The sequence below is a fragment of the Hemitrygon akajei genome, chromosome 6 (assembly GCF_048418815.1).
Source record: "Hemitrygon akajei chromosome 6, sHemAka1.3, whole genome shotgun sequence".
Taxonomy (NCBI): Eukaryota; Metazoa; Chordata; class Chondrichthyes; order Myliobatiformes; family Dasyatidae; genus Hemitrygon; species Hemitrygon akajei.
Genome location: NC_133129.1, coordinates 10,693,186 through 10,712,663, shown reverse-complemented (window position 1 = coordinate 10,712,663; position 19,478 = coordinate 10,693,186). Strand labels below are relative to the sequence as shown.

The window sequence follows — 19,478 nt, the reverse complement described above, 5'->3', positions numbered from 1 at the left end:
TCACCTTATGTACAGCCATTTTTGTGCCTTGCATCACTTCGAGAACATACAAGGGGTGATTTTACTAACATTTATTTTATATCCTGAAAAATCTCCAAATTTGTCAAATAATTTTAGCAAAGCAGGAATAGATTCTTCAGGCTTAGATATATATTCCAATAAATCATCAGCGTAAAGAGAGATCTTGTGCATGGTCTCATTAATAAAAATCCCATGAATATTTCTAGCTTCACAAAGAACAATAGCGGGGGTTCTAACATTAAGTTAAATAACAAAGGACTTAATGGACAACCTTGTCTTGTCCCCTGTGATAGCTGAAAAAGGGGAGACCTACAGTTATTGGTGACAACAGTAGCAACAGGAGCTTTATACATCATTTTAATCCAATTATTAGAATTAATACCAAAACCAAATTTTTCTAAAACATTAAATAAATATTTCCATTTGACTCGATCAAATGCTTTTTCAGCATCCAAAGATCTAACACATTGTGGAGTTTTAGAAGAGGGCTAATATATAATGTTAAATAATCTCTGAACATTTGAAAAAGAATAATGACCCTTTATAAAACCTGTTTGATCTTTAAAAATGATTTAACCCAAAATACTCTCCAACCAATTGGCCATTATCTTTGTAAGAATCTTAGCATCAACATTCAGTAATGAAATAGGTCTGTATGAGGCACAATCAGTAGGATCTTTATCTTTTTTGAGGTTTAAAGAAATAGAAGCTTCATAGAAAGTAGAGGGTAAGTCACTTTTCACAAAAGAATCTTTAAACATCTCCAACATATATGGAGAAAGCAGTTTTCCAAATTTTTTATAAAATTCTGCAGGATAACCATCAAGTCCCGGGGCCTTACCAGATTGCATTGAAAAAATAGCTTTATGGATTTCAGATTCAGTAATTTGGGCATCAGGAGTTTTTTGATTCTCAGCAGAAATTTTACAGAAAACAATCTTTCGTAAAAAAGCATTCATTTCAGAAGAATCTACTGAAGATTGAGATTTATAAAGTTCAGTATAAAAATCTTGGAAAATCTTATTGATTTCTTCAAATTCCTGAGCCAAGGTACCATAGTGGGGTGTGGGGTGTGTCAGGAATGGACAGGAGGAGGAGTATAGGAAACTGATACAGGACTTTGTGATATGGTGCAACTCAAACTACCTGCGTCTCAATATCACCAAGACCAAGGAGATGGTGGTGGACTTTAGGAGATCTAGGCCTCATATGGAGCCAGTGATCATTAATGGAGAATGTGTAGAGCAGGTTAAGACCTACAAGTATCTGGGAGTACAGTTAGACGAGAAGCTAGACTGGACTGCCAACACAGATGCCTTGTGCAGGAAGGCACAGAGTCATCTGTACTTCCTTAGAAGGTTGGCGTCATTCAATGTCTGTAGTGAGATGCTGAAGATGTTCTATAGGTCAGTTGTGGAGAGCGCCCTCTTCTTTGTGGTGGCGTGTTGGGGAGGCAGCATTAAGAAGAGGGACGCCTCACGTCTTAATAAGCTGGTAAGGAAGGCGGGCTCTGTCGTGGGCAAAGTACTGGAGAGTATAACATCAGTAGCTGAGCGAAGGGCGCTGAGTAGGCTACGGTCAATTATGGAAAACCCTGAACATCCTCTACATAGCACCATCCAGAGACAGAGAAGCAGTTTCAGCGACAGGTTGCTATCGATGCAATGCTCCTCAGACAGGATGAAAAGGTCAATACTCCCCAATGCCATTAGGCTTTACAATTCAACCGCCAGGAGTAAGATATGTTAAAGTGCCGGGGTTGATTGTATTTAATGTATTTAAGTAAACTACTTAAGAACTTTTTAAAAGCTATTATTAATGCTTTTTGAGAGAGTGATTTAGATGAATATCATATTTTTACTGAGTTAAGTATTGTATGTAATTAGTTTTGCTACAACAAGTGTATGGGACATTGGAAAAAATGTTGAATTTCCCCATGGGGATGAATAAAGTATCTATCTATCTATCTATCCTTTCTACGAATTTTCAAAATTACTTCCTTTAAATGAAATTGTCTCTATATATGATAATATTCCTTTCAAAGTTATGAATTCTTTTAGATATTTAGGTGTCAGAATTACAAAAAATATATTGATCTTTATAAAGCTAATTTTCCTCCTTTAGTGGACTCTATGAAGTATTCATTTAGTAGATGGAGCCCACTTACATTTTCACTTGTTGGTCATATTCATATAGTTAAAATGATGATTTTACCAAAATTTTTATATTTATTTCAGAATATTCCTTTTTTTTGACTAAGAAGTTTTTTTGATCGGATTGACTCTATTATTCTATCTTTTATTTGGGATAATAAAAGACCAAGGATCAGTAAAAATCATTTACAAAAGTTGAAAAAGGACGGAGGTCTCGCTTTGCCTAATCTAACAATGTATTATTGGGCTGTTAATTTGCAATATATGTCCATCTGGTTATATTGGGGTGATAGGAATGATTGGCCAATCTGGGTAGAACTGGAACTGAGAGCTGTGAAACAGTTTTATTTAATGTCATTATTAGGAGTTGCTCTACCTATACAATTAGCTAAAGTTGCTAATTTAAATTTATATCCTGTGGTTAAGCACTTTTTACAAATTTGGCTCCAGTTCCTCAATTTTTTTAATCTTAAAAAATTTAAAATTTAAAGTATAATTTATCGTAATTACTTTTTTAAACCTTCCTGGAGTGATCCAGTTTTTTGACTTTGGAAAAATAAAGGTATTAAGTCTTTTTTGGACTTATTTAAAGAAGGCAGATTGATGTCTTTTGAACAATTAGTTGATAAATACTCTCTTTCATATTCCCACACTTTTTACAATATCTTCGTTAGACATTTTTTACAAAAATATTTAAGTAATTTTCCTTACATATTGGAGGCTGATGTGTTAGATACTATTATGAGTATGAGCCCCTCGTTGAAAGGTTCTATTGGAAGAATTTATAATTTATTATTACAATGGGATAAGCGTCCTTTGCTTAAGATTAAACAGGATTGGGAGAAGGAACTCAATTTGACTTTTATATGGGAGGATTGGACACGCATTCTGAAGCTGGTTAACTCTTCCTCGGTCTGTGCTAGTCATTTACTGATTCAATTTAAAATTTACATCGTTGCCATTGGACAAAGGAGAGACTTTCTAAAATATTTCCCAATGTTGACAAGTATTGTGATAGATGTAAAACTGAGATAGCTACACTGACACAAATGTTCTGGTCACGTTCTATATTAAAACCATTCTGGAAGTCAGTCTTTTCCACAATTTCTAAAGCACTTAGAATCAATTTACAGCCTAATAAATTGACTGTGCTTTTTGGAATAATCCCTCAAAATATTCACGGTATTTCTCTGTCTGACCAACATGTTATTGCGTTTGTTACACTGATAGCTAGGAGGGCCAGTTTGTTGAAATGAAAGGATATATCAGCTCCTACTTTGTCACAATGGTTCTCTCAAGTGATGCTGTGTCTCAGTTTGGAGAAAATTAGAAGTTGAACTTTTGAACCTTTGTTTGATTTTGAGAAGAGATGGGGCTCATTTGCTCGTTACTATCATTTCAGTTAACTGATAGATTTCCTCCACGATCTAAGTGTAAATTTTGTTTTGATATATTTTTTCTTCTTGTTGGCGGTTTGATGTTTATTTTTAGAAGCTCTCTGTATGACGCATGGCTCCGGGGTCGTGCCCTCAATGGGTTCTTCTTTTCTCTCACTTTTCTTGCTTAGTAGGGGTTTTTGTATTCACAAAAATTTTCAATCTTTAAGATAATTTTTGAGGCATTGTAAGTGTTGTTACTTCGATGTACCTGTGCATTTTTGAATAATAATAATAATAAAAAGATTTGAAAAGAAAGAATACAAGGGGTGATTGATAAGTTTGTGGCCTTTGGTAGAAGGAAATGAGTTATTAACTTCAAATTTTCTGCATTTTCACTCAGAGTTGAACTGCACGTGCATATAACAAGAGCTGTATAACTCATCTCCTTCTAGGTAAGGCCACAAACTTATCGATCACCCCTGCTGTGGACCACCTGGAGGTCCAAGACACTCTTGCTACATGCACGTGCAGTTTAACTCTTGAAGTTAATAACTCATCGCCTTCTACCTTAGGCCACGAACCTATCAATCACCCCTGCTGTGGACCACTTCTACAAAGAAGGGATCTGTATGCTCCACGACCGCTGGACTAAGTGTGTACGTGTAGGAAGGGACTATGTTGAAAAATAAATGTGCTAGGTTTTCTAAAATTGACTCCTTCTACCTTAGGCCACGAACTTATCAATCACCCCTCGTACAAACAATATATGTAGATGAGCTATCTTACGTATTTGCACATATTTATTGTCTAGGTTTTATTATTATAGTGTTCTTTATCTTATTGCTTTTTTTTAGTGCTGCATCTGATCCTGAGTAACAATATTTTGGTTCTCCTTTACACTTATGTGCTGGAGATGACATTAACCTTCTCCTCTGTCAGACACCCTTACTAATCAAGAACCTATCAAACTCCGCTGTCATACCTGTTGGAATCAATTGTTTTTCAACCTTTTATGAGATATTAGTTGAATTAATGTAAGACTAAAATTGTAGTTTTAATCATGTTAGTAAACAGAAACCATAATTTGTTTCTTTAGCAGACTCATATATTTTTCACAGTATGGTGGTTCATCCCCCCCTTACTGGCAGGAGACGGTTTAGCAGTCACATCGACCTTTTCATTTTTAATTGGCTAAGTATTAGAAACATAGAAAGCCTACAGCACAATACAGACCCTTCAGCCCACAATGTTGTGTCGAACATGTACTTACTTTAGAAATTACCTAGGGTTACCTATAGCCCTCTATTTTTCTAAGCTCCATGTACCTATCCAGGAGACTCATAAAAGACCCTATCGTATCCGCCTCCACCACCGTTGCCAGCAGCACATTCCACGCACTCACTACTCTGTGTAAAAAATTTACGCCTGATATCTCCTCTATACTTACTTCCAAGTGCCTTAAAACTGTGCCCTCTTGTGCTAGCCATTTCAGCCCTGGGAAAAAGCCTCTGACTATCCACATGATAAATCAGCTTATACTCTCTATCAGGTCACCTCTCATCCTCCGTTGCTCCAAGGAGAAAAGGCCGAGTTCACTCAACCTATTCTCATAAGGCATGCTCCCCAATCCAGGCAACATTCTTGTAAATTTCCTCTGCACCCTTTCTATGGCTTCCACACCCTTCCTGTAGTGAGGTGACCAGAACTGAGCGCAGTACTCCAAGTGGAACATGACCAGGGTCCTATATAGCTGCAACATTATCTCTCTGCTCCTAATATTAGCACATTATACAAGTGTTATAATTGTTTTAACTGTGTTCCAATTAATTGGATCATTTCTATCTGAAGGTATTCTGTTATCTCGAGTATAAAGGTGACAGATTTTTCCAAGGCACCATCTTCTCCTTTTCCTCTTTACATTGAAACATTTTGCGTCTGAGCTCCTCATTCAATTTCAGATGTTTCTATCTTTGTTCAAACATTAAAATAAATGGTCATGAAGAATCAATGAATCAACGTTTCTCGTTCATTCCCAAACTCCTAAAAGAGCCCAGGGAATGAAAATTACAGAGATCCGACACACCCATAAGACCATAATACACAGGAGCAGAATTAGCCCATCTGGCCCATTGAGTCTGCTCTGCCATTCAATCATGGCTGATCTCTTTTTCTTCTCCTCCTCAACCCCAGTTCCTGGCCTTCTTCCCATAACCTTTGATACCATGACCAATCAGGAACCCATCAATCTCTGCCTTAAATACGCCCAATGGCCTGGCATCCACAGCTGCCCGTGGCAACAAATTCCACAAATCCACCACCCTTTGGTTAAAGAAATTTCTCTGCATCTCTGTTTTGAAAGGGCGCCCCTCTATCCTGAGGGTGTGCCCTCTTGTCCTGGACCCTTCCCACCATAGGAGACATCCTTTCCACATCTACTCTATCTAGGCCTTTTCAACATTCGAAAGGTTTCAATAAAATCCCCCCCTTATCCTTCTGAATTCCAGCGAGTACAGACCCAGAGCCATCAACTGCTCCTTGTACAATAACTCTTTCATTCCTGGAATTATCCTTGTGACCTTTCTCTGAACCCTCTCCAATGCCAGCACATCTTTTCTTAGATAAGGGGCCCAAAACTGGCCCAAATACTCAAGGTGAGGCCTCACCAGTGCCTTATAAAGCCTCAGCATCACATCCTTGCTCTTGTATTCTAGACCTCTTGAAATGAATGCTAACGTGGCATTTGCCGTCCCCATCACTGACTCAACCTGCAAGTTAACCTTCAGGGTGTTCCTCACAAGGACTCCCAAGTCCCTCTGCATCTCAGATTCCTGGATTTTCTCCCAGCTTAGAAAATAGTCTGCATGTTTATTTCTACTACCAAAGTGCATGACCATGCATTTTCCAACATTGTATTTCATTTGCCACTTTCTTGCCAATTCTCCCAATCTGTCTAAGTCCTTCTGTGTCCTACCTGTTTCCTCAACATTACTTGCCCATCCACCAATCTTTGTATCATGGCAACGAAGCCATCTATTGCATCATCTAAATCATTTATACACAGCATAAAAAGAAGTGGTTCCAACACAGACCCCTGCGGAACACCACTCGTCACTAGCAGCGAGCCAGAAAAGGATCCTTTTATTCCCACTCACTGCCTCCTACCAATCAGCCAATGCTCTAACCATGTTCGTACCTTTCCTGTAGTACCATGGGCTCTTAACTTGGTAGGCAGCTTCATGTGTGGCACCTTGTCAAAGGCCTTCTGAAAGTCCAAATATACAACATCCACTGCATCCCCTTTATCTATCCTACTTGCAATCTCCTCAAGGAATTCCAACAGGTTCGTCAGGCAGGATTTTCCCTGAAGGAAACCATGTTGACTTTGTACTCTCTTGTCCTGTGTCACCAAGTACTCCATCACCTCATCCTTGACAATTGACTCTAACATCTTCCCAACCACTGAGGTCAGGCTAACTGGTCTATAATTTCCTTTCTGCTACCTTCCTCCTTTCTTAAAGAGTGGAGTAACATTTACAATTTTCCAGTCATCTGGCCCCATGCCAGAGTCCAATAATTTCTGAAAGATCATTTCTAATGTCACCACAATCTCTAACGCTACCTCTTTCAGAACCCTAGGGTGCAGTTCCTCTGGTCCGGGTGACTTGTGTACCTTTAGGTCTTTCAGCTTTTTGAGCGCCTTTTCCCTTGTAACAGTAACTGCTCCCACTTCTCTTCCTTCACACACTACAACATCTGGCACACTGCTCGTGTCTTCCACAGTGAAGACTGATGCAAAATACTCATTTGGTTCATCTGTCATTTCCTTGTCCCCTGTTATTATTTCTTCTGCCTCATTCTCTAGCGGTCCTATATCCACTCTCATTTCTTTTTTATTTTTAACATACTTGAAAAAACTTTTAATATCCATTTTGATATTATTCTTGTTTCATCCTTTCTTTTCTAATGATTTTTATAGATGCTCTCTGTAGGTTTTTAAAAACTTCCCAATCCTCTATCTTCTCCCTAATTTTTGCTTTGTTGTATGCCCTTTCTTTTGTTTTTACAATAGCTTTGATTTACCTTGTCAGCCACTGTTGTGCTATTTTACCATTTGAGTATTTCTTCATTTTTGGAATACACATGTCCTGCACCTTCCTCATTTTTCCCAGAAACGCACACCATTGCTGCTCTGCTGTCATCCCTGCCAGCAGCTCCTTCCAATTTACTTTGGCCAACTCCTCTCTCATACTACGGTAATTTCCCTTACTCCACTGAAATACTGCTATGTCAAACTTTACTTTCTCCCTATCAAATTTCAAGTTGAACACAATCATATTGTGATCATGGGTTCCTAAGGGTTCTTTTACCTTAAGCTCCCTAATCGCCTCTGGTTCATTACATAACACCCAATCCAGTGTATCTGATCCCCCAGTAGGCTCAATGACAAACTGCTCTAAAAAACCATCTCTTAGACATTCAACAAACTCACTCTCATGAGATCCATTACTGACCTGATTTTCCCAATCAACCTGCATGTTAAAATCTCCCATGACTACCATAACGTTGCCCCTTTGCCTCACCTTTTCTATTTCCTGTTGTAATCTGTGGTCCACCTCCCAGTCACTGTTGGGAGGCCTGTATATAACTGCCATCAGGGTCCTTTTACCCTTGCAGTTTCTTAACTCAACCCACAAGGATTTAACATTTTCTGATCCTATGTCACATCTTTCTACTGATTTGATGCCATTCTTTACCAGTAGAGTCACACCATCCCCTCTGCCTACCTTCTGATCCCTCTGATATAATGTGTAACCCTGGACATTCAGCTCCCAACTACAACCATCCTTCAGCCACGATTCAGTGATGGCCACAACATCATACCTGGCGATCTGTAATAGTGCAACAAGATCATCCACCTTATTTCCTATACACGTGCATTTAGATACAACACCTTGAGTAAATGACTTCACCTCCACAGCCATCCATAGCAATGAATTCAGATTCACTACCTTCTGGCTAAATAAATTCCTCCTCCTCTCTGTTGTAAAGGGATGATTTTGTACCCTGAAGGTGTGCTCTCTGGCCCTTGATTCCCCCACTATAGGGAACATCCTCTGTACATCCACTCTTTCTAAGCCTTTTAATATTCAATAGGTTTCAATGAGATCCCCCTCATTCTTCTAATTCCAGCATAAGCAGTGGTAGCTCCAGGGTTAACTTCAGTCCACTGCTTTTTCTGGTCCTATTTGAAAGCTTGAAGATATCCAAAACTGAGGCTTATTAATAAATAGCGAGAAAGAACGTGATAGCTATTGGAAATACATAAAATGTCTGGGCTAGCACTCAGCAGGCAAAAGTTAATGCCAAGCACTGTAAAGTGATAACTTGTTGTGCGGGTGAATGAGAAGTTTAAATAAAATGCTGAAATATTTATGCAGGGGTGAGAATATAAGAGGCCTAAGTGATATATGATTACAAGTCTTAAGGACGTAGAAAAATCTGATAAGGTGATTAATCAGAGGTAAGAAATAATTGGTTTTGTAAACAGGAGTGTAGGCTACAAGGACATTATGCTTAGAGAAAATGCAGTGAAAATTTAATAGAATTGTGTTTTTGGGATGAAAGCCTTTATTTTTGAAAAGTGTGTAACTCTTGCTTCGGCTAGGGGCTTAATACAGGGAGTGATAGCCCCCGGTCAGGCCAAACTTAAGAAATCTCATTTGGGTGGATGCTGCATGATGTGTCCCCTGTTACAAATCAGTACCCAAACTACCAAACAGTACACAATATGCAATTAAACCATTAAGCTTTGTAATTCTTACTTTGACTACCGTAGATGTCGGATTATAAGCCGCTACTTTTTTCCCACATTTTGAACAGCTTTGAACTCTGCGGCCTTTAATACGGTGTGGCTAATACATGATTTTTTTTCATGCCGCCAAAAACATTTTGCCTCGTAACAGTAGACCAATAAAATTGATGAGTAGTTCACAGAGGTCCAATGAAATTGTACGATAAATCAAGCGCACTTTCACAATTAAATTATTGTAAATCAGTCATTTGTACTCACCCTCATCAACATGGAAAACACTCGAAGAAAAGCATTGTGCTGCCTTTATGGCAGTTATTTAGTTTATATATTTTCGCTTAGTAATTCATTTTCTAGTTAAAGTTAGAAGTGTTTTAACTATATTTGTTTTCTGTACTACATCGCGGGATGCTATGACGTCACACCCGGTTTCGCCGCGTCTTGTGGGAAAAATGCCAGTTTGCGATAAACGGGAAGGAGGGGGGCGAGCGGCATTATGCGAGCGGCATTGGATCTGAGCGAACGCTGCTTTTAAGTTAAAGGCGATCAATAACTTTTCCTGGTAGGCTGCAGTATATATATTTTTTACCAGTTGTTAGGAGATATTGGAATGTTGTTCAGTAAAAAAGTATACGCAACGTATATTTAAAAGTAGCCGCGTTACAGGCACGGTTCGAAAAAAAGCATTTGCAATATGTATTTGTTTATGTTACCATATGGATTTAATTAAAAGTTAAAAAATCCTCACGTGTAATATCTTTCTGTGTAAATATCTCATATTACAACGTGGGATACCTGCGGCCGAAAATCCGGTGCGGCCTGTACAAGTAAAAAATTGATTTTCTTTCTAAAATTAGAGCCAGCGGCTTTTAATCAGGTGCGCTCTGTAGTCCGGAATCTACGGTATATGGTTAGTAAAGAAATGAAAAAAAGAAAAAAAGGGCCCAATCTTATTAAACAGTCTGTGCACAAAGTTGGAGCTCACTGATAAATCAGTTGTCCACCATCGACCTCCTCCGATCATCGCTGCCCTTTGGACCCTCGCTCCGAGTCCACCCCGTCTCTACCAGCTCTCTCCATTCACATCTTCTCTCCTCATCTCTCCCCAGCAAAAGACCATGAAAATCTCTCTTCCACTCACAAGAAAGAACAGCATTCCTAACCCCGTTATCTCTAGTCATAACCCTAACATTGCTGCTACATTAGCAGTGAAACCCTACAGCACGTTACACTCTGCCCCCCCCCCACCAAATTTAGTCATGTCCTCATGACATTGAGATAATTCGCCAATGCTTCCTGCCAAACACAAAGTCCAATCTACGTGTAAAAGGCAGTGACATAGCTCCCCAACACAGTAGGGTTCACACTCTGCTCCCCTGGTGCTACGTAGGCCAACCTATCCATGGTCTCCTAATTCTCTGAGACCCCCGCACCCCATCATCTAACTCTTCAGATTCAGACACTACTGGGGATACTTCTGGTTTATATGATGAGGCCACCCCTGATCTATCACTCGTGCCCACCTGCAACTTGGAGCCCTCTGTCCCGTGATCAAACCCCGCTTCCTCCCCTGCAGAGTCCCGCTGCACCCCAGGCTGCCCATAGATAGCCCCCCCCACTTCACCTTTCTCAATGGGAGATGAGCTGGGAGTCTCTTCCTCAATCACTGGGGAGTTAGCGAAAGGCAGCATAGACCACTCATCCAGGTCCTCATCCTCCGAATCAGTATCCCTCTCAGGGGTGGGGGCTGGCCTAACCTCGCCTGTTGGGTGCCCTGTAGTCCCCCCGCATTTCCAAAGAGTCCTCTTACTAGGTGTAGGTTCCAGGTCGGGCTCTAGGTCTACCTGCACCTCTCGACCCAGGGCCAGCAGGAGGTTCTGATGGAGAATCTTGACAGCCATTCCCATCCTTTGGTTTCACCTGGAAAACTGGTAGGTTCGGCATCGGACTCTCCACCACATACGGCATGGCCGCCCAGCAGTCAGCTGGCTTGTGCTTTCCAGGTAGCCCCAAACTCCTTATGAGGACTCGGTCTCCCGGCGGGAGTTGAGAGAACCTCACTTTCTGATCATACCTCCTCTCATTCCCTTGATTCTGCTGGGCAGCCACAACCCCAGCTAATTCATAAGCTCTTTTCAACTCTCTCCTCATATCAGACACATACTTCAGATAGGGCTTCAGTGGTAAGTCACCCTCGTCAGTCCCAAAACAAAGGTCAATGGGCAACCTGGCCTCGCGCCCAAACATCAGATAGTATGGTGAGTACCCAGTAGCTTCATTTCGCGTACAATTATAACTGTGAACCAGATGCCCAATATGTTGACTCCACCTGCTCTTCTTGCTGATCTCCAGGGTCCTGAGCATGTCTAGCAAGGTCCAGTTAAACCTCTCGGGCTGGGGATCACCCTACGGGTGATAGGGTGTGGTTCTCGACTCCAAGCATGCCCAGTAACTCATGGAAGAGTTTGCTCTCAAAATCCCGTCCCCAATCACTATGTATCCATCTGGGAAAGCCATAATAAATGAAATACTTCTCCCATAACACCTTTGCCACTGTGGTCGCCCTCTGGTCCTTGGTATGAAAGCCTGAGCATATCTGGTGTGGTAGTCCGTGATGACTAAGATGTTCGCTGTGCTGCTGGCATCGGGTTCTATTGACAGGAAATCCATACACACCAGGTCCAAGGGCCCGGCACTCTGCAGGTGGGACAAGGGTGCTGCCCTCGTAGGCAGTGTGTTATGCCGTATGCATCGAATGCATGACGCTGTATTCTTCGACCTCCGACCTCATTCGGGGCCAGTAAAACCGATCTCTGAGCAATCCGTATGTCTTTTCCACCCCCAAATGTCCAGAATCACCATGAAGTGATTTCAATGTCATCCTCCAATACTTCTTGGACGGAACCAGCTGGCAACGCCGAGGTCAGTCCGGGGGTAATGTGACCCAGTGTAGGATCTGGTTCTTCAACTCCAACAGAGGCCATTCTTTCAGTAATGGAGGCACCGAAGCGTGTTTCATCTTCTCCTGAGCCATGTCTCCCTTTTTGACAGCCGCCCAAGTAGTACCAATGCCCGGATCATCTCGCTGAACAGCTGCCTCTTCCCCAGAACTCAATTCCGGCAGCTGATTTGTCTTCAGAGCAGTCAGGTTACAGTAAACTTGGGGTATGACGTCATCAGAAACCCCCGGTTGATCCACCGCTCGCTCCTGCCCCTCCTTTTCCTCGACCTTCACAGTAATGGCAAACTAACAGAGGGCCTTCTCCCCAGGGGCAGGAATGTTCTCACACTCCTCATCCCTGACCAGTCCCTCATGTGGGACAAAACATCAGCATCAATGTTCCGGCTCCCCAGCCAGTACTTTCCCCAGGCTGAAATCATAGGCAGACAACTTCACCAACCACCAATGGTCTGTGGCATCCAGTTTTGCCGAGGTCAGGATACAAATTGTTTGTTCTCACCTCAAACTTGGCCCTGTAGAGGTAGTCACTCAGCTTATCCACCACCGCCCATTTCAACGCCAGAAATTCCAACGTGCGTGGGATAGTTTTTCTTGGAGAGCAACAGACTCTGGCTGACAAACGCAACGGGCCTCAACCCGGAGCCCTGATCCTGATAAAGGACGCCCACTAAACCATCTGGGCTGGCATCCGTGTGCAGTACATATGGTAACCGGGGGTCTACAGAAGCCAGCACTGGCGCCTGGGTCAGCAGCTCCTTCAGCGACTGAAAGGCCTCCTCACATTTTGCATCCCACCTCGGTCCAAAGGGCTCCAATGGGCTAAGATACTCTCCACCCTCCTGTCCTTTCTCCCCCTCTCTTTCTTCCCCAAGGGAGGGTAACCGACAGAAGCTGATTCAAAGGGTGACTCACTTTCGCATAGCCTTTCATAAACCTTCGATAGTAACCACAGAACCCAAAGAGCGAGCTCACAGTCTGGGGTCTTGGCCAAGTGGTAACTGCCGCGATCTTAGCCGGATCTGTAGTTACTCCATCCCATGAGATTATGTGCCCAACATAACTAACAGATGTTTGGCAGAACTGGCACTTGTCCCGGGAAAGTTTTAACCCTTCAGCCTTCAGGTGGCTCAGCACCTTCAGCAACTTCGCTTCATGATCCTCCAAGGAGGATCCAAACACTATGAGGTCATCCAGATACACCAACACCTCCAGCAAGTTCATATCCCCCACCGTCTTCTCCATGACCTGCTGGAAGGTTGCGGGAGCTCCCGAGATGCCCTGGGGCATCCTTTCAAACTGGAAAAATCCCAGGGGACATATTAATGCCGTCTTCTCTTTGTCAGCCTGACTCATGGGGATCTGGTAATACCCACTCCTCAAGTCCAGCACACTGAACCACGTCACACCACTCAGACAGGCCAGTGTGTCTTCGACCCTCGGGACAGTACACTGGTCAGGGACAGTGTGCCTGCTTTGAGTCCTATAGTCCACACACATGCGCACCTTCCCATTCTTCTTTTGGGCCACTATTATTGGGGACACATAGGGGCTTCGGGACTCGGTGATGGCCCCAGCTTCCTTCAACTTACACAAATGCTGCCGAGCGTCCTCCACCTCTGCAGGGGCCATTCACCGTGACCTTTCTCTGAACGGGGTATCCTCAGTCACCTGGATAGTGTGGCGAATGCTCTTGGAACAACCCACATCAAACTCATCAGTAGAAAAGACACCTTTCAGCTTCAACATCTTCTCTACCAGTCTCCTGTTCCAACCCGCAGGAACCCAGGAGTCCCCAAAGCTCAATGACTCAGCGGTCAACTTTCCCACCTTTTCCAATAGTTTCTCCCTGGCGTGTCTCACAGGGGCACTAGACATTACCGTCACCGGGGAACAAATGTGCCAGGGGCATCACCAGCTTGAAGGTGACCTCCCTCTTCGTAGTGTTCCTGACGATCACTGCCATCCTGCGTTCCTGCACAACCGAGGGCGTCTGCAATTCGGGCCTCACCAGTACCCCAGCAGGAAACCCCAACTCCCCCTCGTGGTCTTCTGAGCGTCCACTAAGAGGGCTTTGCCCTCAGGCACTCTGGGAAATTTGGGGGTCCCCATCACTCTCGCTATTTCCCTGGGCTGTATCACCATTGGCTTCAACTGGGTGAACCACACAGTCCCTCGTTTAAATTGGGTATCCGGCCCAATGCAGCCACGCACTTCCTCAAAACCAGCTCAAAACCCCAGGTGCACGGACAATGCTCCCAGAAAGCTCTTGCCAGCCTTCTCCTTGCAGGCCCCCATGAGCCTCCTCACACGAGGGGCATTGGTCCCCAACAGAATTGAAACACCACCCTTCTCAACAGGGTCTGAACAAACCAGCACCAATGTATCAAAGGCCTCAGACACTCCCACATCGGCCTCTGGGAACTCCAACTTCACTGACAAATAACCGTTGTATGGATAATCACCACACTGAGACCCCAGATCTCCAGTGCACTGAGTGGTGTCAAGGGTAAATGCTTCAGATACTGATGGTAAAACGAACAGTACAGTAACGTGACCTGCGACCCGGTGTCGAGTATGGCTTTAGTATAAACACTCTCTATCCATAGTGGCACACTGGAGCATGGTCCCACTAAGCCTTCAGGAATTGGGTCTTTCGCTTTCGGGGGTTCCTTGGTGCATTGCTGGGAATGTGTTCCCACAGAGACACCAGGCCATTCCCCCACTGGGTCTCCTCTATGTTTTCCCAATGACTCTCCCTGCTGAGGTACCCGGGGGCTCCCTCTCCTTCTGGCGTGACACCTGCTGCCAGCAGCCCTCCACCCACAATTGCAACTTCAACAGTAATTAACAGTGGAATTAACAATTCATCCGGAGTACAAATATCTGCTCCACTGGTTCATTGCTCAGGGTAATCACACAACATCCAACGGAACCAATCCTGAACGTAGCCCCCACAATCATAACTCTTGCTTCGGCTAGTGGCTTAATATAGGGGGTGATAGCCCCCCAGCCTGGCCAACTTAAGAAATCTCGTTTGGCTGGATGCTGTGCAATGTGTCCCATTTACTATTCAGTACCCTGAAATGAAAAGCAGTACACAATATGCGATTAAACGATTAAGCTTTATAATTCTTACTTTGACTATATGGTTAGTAAAGAAATGAAAAAAATAAAAATAAGGGCCCAATCTTATTTAACAGTCTGTTGTGCAATGTTGGAGCTCACTGATAAGTCGATTGTCCACCATCGACCTCCTCCGATCGTCGCTGCCCTTCGGACCCTCGCTCCGAGTCCACCCTGTCCAGCGGTTTACCAACTCTCTCCATTCATGTCTTCTGTCATCTCTTACTGGCAAAAGACCATGAAAATCTCTCTTCCAGCTTACAAGAAAGAACAACAACATTCCTAACCCCATTATCTCTAGTCATAACCCAAACATTGCTGCTACAGAGAAACCATTACATTGTCAGTGAAACCCTACAGCATCTTACAAGTGCAATTGTTATGAGAGTAGAAAGATGATTTAAGAACTGCATCGAACTCTTCTTTATAGAGTAAGTAAGGAGAAATGGTGTCCACGGCCAGTGAAGTGAAGAGAAGGAGAGGTAAGCTGGTTAGTGCAGAATATCGAGAAATCTGAGGAAACATTTTATTTAAATGTCAAGTTGTTCTGGTCTGGAACACATTATTTAAAGGATGATGAAAGCTGGTCCATCAGAAATCAATTAGATGAATAATGGAAGGCAAGGGAATGGGAAGAGAACTAATTTAGTAGCACCTTCTGACTGTTACAATGGAAACGAATCAAGAGTCGACGTTTTGGGCCGAGACCCTTCATCAGGACACCTTATGAAGGGTCTAGGCCTGAACCATCAACTCTTTATTCCTCTCCGTAGATGCTGCTCAGCCTTTTGAGTTCCTCCAGCATTTTGTGTGTGTTACTCCGTATTTCCAGCATCTTTTCCTATTGCACCTGATTGTTTACCCGCACTGCACTTTCTCTGTAGTTGTTAAGCTTCATTCTGTGCTGTTAAAGTTTTAACCTTTTCTTCCTCAATGCACTGTGTAATGATTTAATCTGTGTGGACAATATTTCATTGTACCTCAGTACGTGAGACAATAATAAACCAATTCCACTTCCATTAGGTGTCACTGTTGCCATGTGAAAACAAGAAGTCTGATCTTGCAGTCAACATTGAGTCAGCTTTGTCAGTGGTTCAAGTCAAGTCAAGTTTATTGTCACTTCGATCATAAACTGCTGGTACAGTACACAGTAAAAACAAAACAACTTTCCTCCAGGACCCTGGTGCTACATGAAACAACACAAAACTACACTAGACTATGTGAGACAGCACAAGGCTACACTAGACTACGAAAGGTGTTGGGGAGGCAGCATTAAGAAGAGGGACGCCTCACGTCTTAATAAGCTGGTAAGGAAGGCGGGCTCTGTCGTGGGCAAAGTACTGGAGAGTTTAACATCGGTAGCTGAGCGAAGGGCGCTGAGTAGGCTACGGTCAATCATGGAAAACCCTGAACATCCTCTGCATAGCACCATCCAGAGACAGAGAAGCAGTTTCAGCGACAGGTTGCTATCGATGCAATGCTCCTCAGACAGGATGAAGAGATCAATACTCCCCAATGCCATTCGGCTTTACAATTCAACCGCCAGGAGTAAGATATGTTAAAGTGCCGGGGTTATGACTGAGCTTAAGTTACCATTCAATGTATTTTAGTAAACTATTTAAGAACTTTTTAAAAGCTATTTATTAATGCTTTTTTTGAGAGGGTGATTTTAGATACATATCATATTTATACTGAGTTAAGTATTGTATGTAATTGTTTTTTTGATATAATAAGTGTATGGGACATTGGAAAAATGTTGAATTTCCCCATGGGGAATAAAGTATCTATCTATCTATCTATCGATCTATCTATCTAAAACAACATAAAAACTGCACGGTCTACAGACCGGCACAGGACTACATAAAGTGCACAAAACAGTGCAGGGCAACACGATAATTAATAAACAAGACAATAGGCACAGTAGAGGACAAATTACAATATAATAATAAATGATGTAGATGTCAGTCTAGACTCTGAGTATTGAGGAGTCTGATAGCTTGGGGGAGGAAACTGTTACATAGTCTGGTCGTGAGAGCCCAAATGCTTCGGTACCTTTTCCCAGATGGCAGGAGGGAGAAGAGTTTTCGAGGGGTGCATGGGGTCCTTCACGATGCTGTTAGCTTTACGGTGCAGTGTGTTGTAAATGTCTGTAATGGCAGGAAGAGAGACCCCGATGATCTTCTCAGCTGACCTCACTATCCACTGCAAGGTCTTGCGATCTGAGATGGTGCAATTCCTGAACCAGGCAGTGATGCAGCTGTTCAGGATGCTCTCAATACAACCTCTGTAGAATGTGGTGAGGATGGGGGGTGGGAAACGGACTTTACTCAGCCTTCGCAGAAAGTAGAGACGCTGCTGGGCTTTCTTGGCTATGGAGCTGGTGTTGAGGGACCAGGTGAGATTCTCCACCAGGTGAACACCAAGAAATTTGGCGCTTTTTATGATCTCTACAGAGGAGCCGTCGATGTTCAGCGGGTAGTGGTCGCTCCGTGCCCTCCTGAAGTCAACAATCATCTCTTTTGTTTTGTTCACATTCAGAGACAGGTTGTTGGCTCTGCACCAGTCCGTTAGCCACTGCACCTCCTCTCTGTAAGCTGACTTGTCGTTCTTGCTGATGAGACCCACCACAGTCGTGTCATCGGCGAACTTGATGGTATGGTTCGAGCTGTGTGTTGCAGCACAGTCGTGAGTCAGCAGAGTGAACAGCAGTGGACTGAGCACACAGCCCTGAGGGGCCCCTGTGCTCAGTGTGATGGTGTTGGAGATGCTGCTCCCGATCCGGACTGACTGAGATCTCCCAGTCAGCAAGTCTAGGATCCAGTTGCAGAGGGAGGTGTTCAGGCCCAGTAGGCTCAGCTTTCCAGTCAGTTTCTGAGGGATGATTGTGTTGAATGCTGAACTGAAGTCTATGAACAGCATTCGAACGTACATGTCTTTTTTGTCCAGATTTTTGTCCCGTTTTGGTTCAGAATGCTGTTGTTGTTCACTTCAATTGTTTGCATGATTTAATATTTTTTCTTTCTGTTGCACACCCAGTGTTGGCCTTTATCTTTACTTTTATTGTTATTCTTTAATTGGGTTCTTTTGGGTTTCTTGCTTTGTGGCTACCTGTGAGTGAACAAATCTCAAAGTTGTAGAATTCATACATTCTTTGATAATTATAAATGAATCTTGAGGAGTGTTTGATAGTTCTGGGCCGGTACTCACTGGAGTTCAGGAGAAAGAAAGGGAATTTCACTGAAACTATTGAATATTCAAAAGTTAGATAGAGTAGACATGGAGAGGATGTTTCCTATAGATGGGGAGTGTAGGACCAGAGGGCACAGATAGAGTGGATGTGGAGAGGATGTTTCCTATAGATGGGGAGTGTAGGACCAGAGGGCACAGATAGAGTGGATGTGGAGAGGATGTTTCCTATAGATGGGGGGTGTAGGACCAGAGGATACAGATAGAGTGGATGTGGAGAGGATGTTTCCTATAGATGGGGAGTGTAGGACCAGAGGATACAGATAGAGTGGATGTGGAGAGGATGTTTCCTATAGATAGGGGGTGTAGGACCAGAGGACGCAGATAGAGTGGATGTGGAGAGGATGTTTCCTATAGTGGGGGGTGTAGGACCAGAGGGCACAGATAGAGTGGATGTGGAGAGGATGTTTCCTATAGATGGGGGGTGTAGGACCAGAGGGCACAGATAGAGTGGATGTGGAGAGGATGTTTCCTATAGATGGGGGGTGTAGGACCAGAGGACGCAGATAGAGTGGATGTGGAGAGGATGTTTCCTATAGATGGGGAGTGTAGGACCAGAGGACACAGATAGAGTGGATGTGGAGAGGATGTTTCCTACAGATGGGGAGTGTAGGACCAGAGGGCACAGATAGAGTGGATGTGGAGAGGATGTTTCCTATAGATGGGGGGTGTAGGACCAGAGGACACAGATAGAGTGGATGTGGAGAGGATGTTTCCTATAGATGGGGGGTGTAGGACCAGAGGACACAGATAGAGTGGATGTGGAGAGGATGTTTCCTATAGAT

The 19,478-nt window shown here is 43.3% G+C and overlaps 1 long non-coding RNA gene across 3 annotated transcripts in view; it reads left to right on the top strand.

Annotated features, from left to right (window-relative positions):
- LOC140728692 (uncharacterized) overlaps positions 1–19,478 on the top strand; it is a 48,158-nt gene that overhangs the window by 5,075 nt on the left and 23,605 nt on the right. The window contains exon 3 of one of the 3 annotated variants that reach the window (XR_012099151.1): positions 4,126–4,294. The exons of the other annotated variants lie outside the window; for them this stretch is intronic. This is a non-coding gene — a long non-coding RNA (uncharacterized lncRNA). Of the gene's footprint in view, positions 1–4,125; positions 4,295–19,478 lie in introns of those variants that run through there. 3 annotated transcript variants of the gene reach the window in all.